This window comes from Lagenorhynchus albirostris, chromosome 12 (genome assembly GCF_949774975.1).
Source record: "Lagenorhynchus albirostris chromosome 12, mLagAlb1.1, whole genome shotgun sequence".
In the NCBI taxonomy this organism is placed as follows: Eukaryota; Metazoa; Chordata; class Mammalia; order Artiodactyla; family Delphinidae; genus Lagenorhynchus; species Lagenorhynchus albirostris.
This window is the reverse complement of record NC_083106.1, coordinates 38,474,417-38,480,727: the sequence shown is the minus strand read 5'-3', so window position 1 is coordinate 38,480,727 and position 6,311 is coordinate 38,474,417.

The following is a 6,311-nucleotide window of genomic DNA, read 5'->3' as shown; positions in this document are numbered from 1 at the left end:
GGTTCAGTCTCTTTTTTTTTTTTTTTTTTTTGCGGTACGCGGGCCTCTCACTGTTGTGGCCTCTCCCGCTGCAGAGCACAGGCTCCTGACGCGCAGGCTCAGCTGCCATGGCTCACGGGGCCAGCCGCTCCGCGGCATGTGGGATCTTCCCGTACCGGGGCACGAGCCCGTGTCCCCTGCATCGGCAGGCAGACTCTCAACCACTGCGCCACCAGGGAATCCAAGGGTTCAGTCTCTTGAGCAAACTGCTTAAACAGTTTTACCTTGGTTCCCTCATTTGTGAAACACAGAAAATTTGAGTATTACTTTATAGGGCTCTTATGATGATTAAAAGATATAATATGTCTAATATGTGTAGTGGCACAAAGTAAATGCTCAAGAAGGTGCTGTATTATTTTCCTATGGCTGCTGTAACAAATTACCACAAACTTAGTGGTGTAAAGGAACACAAATTTATTATCTTATAGTTTTGAAGGTCAGAAGTCCAAAATAGGTCTCACTGGGCTAAAATCAAGGTGTTGGTAGGACTGTGTTCTTTCTGGAAGCTTTGGGGAGAATCCATTGCCTTGCCTTTTCTAACTTCTGGAGGTTGTCCATTTTCCTTGGCTTACAATCCCTCATCACTTCAACTTCTACTGTGTTGTCATATTTCTCTCTCTGACTCTCTCTTTATTTTATAATGATTCTTGTGATTATGTTGGGCCCAACTGGATAATCTAGGCTAATTTTCTATTTCCAGATTATAAACTTAATCATACCTGAAAAATCCCCTTTGCCTTGTAAGGTAACATACTCACAAGTTCTGGAAATTAGGATGTGGCCTTTTTTGTAGGGGCCATTATTCAACCTACTACATGTACTGTGATTTTGGCAATAACTGCAGAGTTTGTCATTGTCTGGTTAATGAGTTTTTTATTCTCCTTAATCTTTACATAATTTTTGTCTGTGGAAAATAACTTTTAAGAAAAGATTTCAATATTATTCAGAAATAAATAACACATTTGCAAAATATATACTTGAAAATTTTAATGAAGCTTCTGGCTTGTTTTTTAAGGTCTTCTCTGAAGAAGCATACCGTTATACATTTAAGTAATGTGTAGCCTTCACCATGTCCCAAACACTATACCCAGCAGTTAATCACACAATACCTATGCAATTTACTGTATTTGCAAAATGAAAACATGCCCTTTACATAGTAGGTATGTTTAAGTAAATGTTTGTTGAATTAATTAATGAATTACAGAGCTGGTGTGATATGAACTTGACTATTCCTTTTAGTTCTGTTTCCCTGCTTGAATACCCCACTATAGTATAAATTACATAAGGTCATAGATTATTTTATATGCTCTGATAGTTTTATTTTATATGTCTGATAGTACTCATCATGCATCTACATATAATATACATTCAATAAACACTTATAAATGAGTGAATTTAAGAGTGAACTTGATGGCAGGGGGAGATAAGAGAAGGTGGATTTGGACGACACTAAGTACTTACTTAGGGTCCCTTTTTGCCTTCTCTTACTCTTGCAGTGAAAATATCTCTTTAGGAGATGAAAAATTTCTGATGTCTTTCAAAATTATTTTCTTGGAAAATAATCTAAGTTACTAAAATCTGGAAATCATGTTTATTTTTTCCCAGATTGATTATTATTTTCTATGAAAAAAATCGAGCAAGTACATTGATAGTCTTAAATAAATAGCTATTATTAAATCTCACAATATTAACAAATTTAGAGATAAGCAATCTGTGACATTAACCGTTGAGAAAATCTCCTAGAGTTTTCTTCCTACTTCCTATCCCATCCCCCCAAATTCCAGTAAAATAGAAGGGCTTTAATGCTGTTGGGGAGGAAGAAAGGTTTCTCTACCCTTCCAGGTTCTTGGGGCTGGTCAAAGAATTAAATTAACATGAGATAGATTAACCAGAGAAAAATCAAACAAAATTTTAATAACATACACCCTTGGGTGAGACCCAGAAAAACTGAGTGACTTGTCAAAATGACTAAAACCCTCACCTTAAGTACTATCTTCAGCTAAAGACAAAAGAAGATGTTGGGGGTGGTGGCTTGGGACTTCAAAGGGTAGGAAGGCAATTCACATGGAGATGGCAAATCAAAAGTTTGGTAAACAAATGTTTGCTGGGCCGCACAGAGACAATAGGACACAGAGTCTCTGATCTCTAAGTTTTCCCCACAATACCTAGCCTATGTTCATTGCAGACATCTCTGGTAATAGCTCTATTCTTGTAATTAACCCTCTAAATTCTTTAGGCAGTTAGGGGAAAGGTCAAAGTTTCTCCCTGAGTTTTTTGGGCCTTGATTATTTTTAGCTAGAAATAATCTGAATGCTAAAGAGATATTTGGGGATGGCAAGTTCTGCTCCCCTACAATACAAAGCAGTATTAAATTAAACTCTAGCTCACAAAGCAAATTTTCATTTTCTATTTTGTTCATCCTCAGTGATAGAAAGGGTAATGAGTGTGGTATATTATGATAAAATATCTCAACAAAACTTCACTTGTCTAATGAATGGGACATTAATGGGACCTGAAAACATTTGCCCTCTTCTGTACCTAAGTGAGTAGAACAAGTGACTACCTTGGAAACAAAATTTGAATCTATGATTTGTCTTAGAATTTAATTGAGAAAGCCAGAAATTTGAATTGCCACAAATTGTAACATTTAGAAAGCCAGGAATGTGAGATGCCACGAATTTTAACTAAGAAAATCCTTGCAGCCTTGAAGAATTTAAAAACTTTTCTTCTTAGCTTTTAGAAATATTAAGTCAATTTAAAGATTCACAGTGTTCAAATCGTCCGCTATTTCAGAAGGTATCAGCCTTGACTTAGAAAATTGGGATTAAAGAGATGTGGAGAAGGAAGCAAATCTTTCAGAAAGTATGGTTGCTTAATTCATGAGATGCTTTCAAGTCATTGAAGAGAGAAGCAAAAAAACAAACTGAACTGAAAAAATAAAGCCTGATTGTGAATGTTATGTAAGTGAATGAAAAGTAAAACACTTTACCCATAGTGTGATTACAAATAATTCCATATTATAGGTACATCTTGTTTGTCATTTGCTGTTCCCAAAACTCACAGACAATTTTTAAATTGGTATTTACTTACAAGTAAAAATAAAAATTTTCTATTGCATTTACTGCCTCTTCCAAAATTGCCTGCAGCCAATGTTAATTGCAAACGGGTTGATTTTTGATTCTTTAAGAACTCTTCATTGCTTCCTCAATAATACCCTCTTCTGTAGGCACTGGTAAGGGAACGTCATAAATTCTTTTGACTTCTACAGCTTGACCTTTCTTTTTTATTTAAAGACAGAATGTAGGCTTCATAAAAAGCAGACATTATAATCCTTGAAAGATTTGTGTGGGCATTATTTATGCCAACCAAAAAATATCGTAACTTTTATATAAATAAAACCAATGTTTTGTCTGAGAAAGTAGAACAGTAAGAACAGTGAGAAATAGTAGAACTATTTCTTCTAGAAATCAAATGTTGATTCTATATATATTTATCTTTGAATTAGAATTTCAGTTTCAAATAAGAGTTTTATTCTATATAGATATTCAAATTTTATCTTGAAATTATACATTAAAACACTTGAAAGTTGGGTTAGTATATTTAAGATTAAAGAACCCTGACTTATTTTATAAGGTTGTTGGTATGTCCTGGGGTAGGGGAGAAATATATAGAGTACAAAATAGGCTGCAATTTAAAAGAGATTGTGTATATTATCTGTTTGCAGTAGTAAGGTTTAGTCCTGTCCAATGCAAAGTAATTGAATACAATAGATGCACTTTAAAATCTTACCATTCTGACATTGGTTTTAAATTATAATCAGATTTGTTTTTTCTTAATACTCTATCTAGGCAGTGCTTGAATTATTAGAGGTAATATTTTGTCCATTAATGACTTTTTTTTTGTAACACATATTTACTTTTTTTTTTAATTTTTTTATTTTTTCGGTACGTGGGCCTCTCACTGTTGTGGCCTCTCCCGTTGAGGAGCACAGGCTCCGGACGTGCAGGCTCAGCGGCCATGGCTCACGGGCCTAGCCACTCCGCGGCATGTGGGATCTTCCTGGACCGGGGCACGAACCCATGTCCCCTGCATCAGCAGGCGGACTCTCAACCACTGCACCACCAGGGAAGACCCCATATTTACTTTTAAAACATGAGAACCAAATTAAGAGAGCTGACACTAATGGATGATATTCCATTTCGAAAGTAAAAGTCTGGGCTTCCCTGGTGGCACAGTGGTTAGGAATCTGCCTGTCAATGCAGGGGACACAGGTTCGAACTCTGGGCCTGGAAGATCCCACATACCGCGGAGCAACTAAGCCTGTGCACCACAACTACTCTAGAGCCCATGAGCTACAACTACTGAGCCTGCGGGCCACAAGTACTGAAGCCCGCACACCTAGATCCTGTGCTCTGCAACAAGAGAAGCCACCACAATGAGAAGCCCGTGCACCACACCGCTTGCCGCAACTAGAGAAAGCCCGCACGCAGCAACAAAGACCCAACTCAGCCAAAAATAAATTAATTAATTAATTTTTTAAAAAAGTAAAAGTCAACAAGAATATTTTAGTTGATTATTTTACAAGTTAGTTCCTCGGTTTTGTATTTGATTTAGAAACACAGACATTTATTCCAGGGTAGTAAAAGTAATCATGTAGCTGCTTTTCCTCTATATGACTTTTAACATTGTCATCAATCATAATAATAACAATGATAATCATATATTAATCTAAAACCTGTATTGTATACAAACCATTATTATAAATATTTATATGTGTTAATTCATTTAATCCTCATTGCAACTCCATCAGGAAAAATATTATTAATATTTCTATTTTACAGATGAGGAATCTGAAGCCTGGAGAAATCAAATGACTTGTCCAAGGCTACTCAGTCAGTAAGTGGGAGAACTTCAGGTAGCCAATTACAGGAAGAGGGATTCTATTTGTTTCTGCTGAAAGAAGGAGTCCTGAAATAAAAAAGGAGCCAAAATAAAGAGATCTTTTTCAAACAGGTTTGGTACTTTCCCTATTAGAGATTCACATCACACATTACTTTTTAGAGGCTTTGAGAAATGATGTGATAAAGCTATTAAGCCAGTGTTTCTCATATTTATATGACCTCAGGACTTTCTATCTTCTGAAACAAAAAAAGACAACCTACATCACATCCCATGGATTATGTATAGGGAAACACTATTAAAATATACTCTTTTAGAATGTGGTAACTAGGTGGTCTATATTTCCACTGAGAATAAAATTAGACAAAATGGGAAAACTGGATTAACCTATTACACGAGATATAAATAAGAGATCTAAGTAAGAATTTACACACTAAAATTATTTCCCAAAGGAAAATTAGAATCTTGTTTTAAAAATAGAACAGATAGTCATCAATAAAGTATTTATTTGAAGGGTTTGGGTTAAAATATCAGAACAAACTAACATGTCAAAGCATTATTCTCTAGGTAAAAGGCAGATGTATCAGCAATAAAAACAACATGAAATGCTCCGGAATAATTTGGAGTCAGGATAAAATCAGTAGTATGTGACTGGAATAAAAAAATTAGGATCCAAGGGAAGCACACATAGCAAACAAGAAACAAGCGACAAAGGAGTGGTTAACGCGTTTCCAAGTCAAAGCTAGAAAAGAGCAGAGATGGTTAAAGACGGCTAGTTTAACGGCAGAAACGTCAAAAGCAGTGTTACTTCGATGACTGAAGTCATCTTCAGCAGAAGATGAAGTTCAGGTTTATGACCTGAAGGGTGGTGATAGAAATCCTTAGCAGATTGAGGAGTGCCTGAGGATTGAAACACTCAACTGCATCTGCTGATGTCTTCTTTGTCATGAATTAACAATGAGTGTGCTTGAATCAATTGAGAATAAGGGAGACATGATGCCCCCTTTCTGCTTCGTGGTCTTCTAGTTAGAGGGATTAGTGTTAATAAGTTTTTAATTTTTTGGAAGAATGTTTGATCACAGATAAAATCTACACTATGACTATTTTTCTTGTATATTTTACTTTTTAAAAGTGCAACATTTTAAAACTTTCTTAGTTGAAATAATTTCAAATTTACAGGAAAGATATAAAAATAATATAAAGAAAATTAATTGCTCCAATACTCTCTATAGGGCACATTCAAATTTTGCCAATTATCCTAATGTTATCTTTTATAATAGATAGATAGATAGATAGATAGATAGATAGATAGATAGATAGATAAGAGAATCTGGTCCAGGATCCAATGAAGGATTACATGTTGCTTTTAGCTG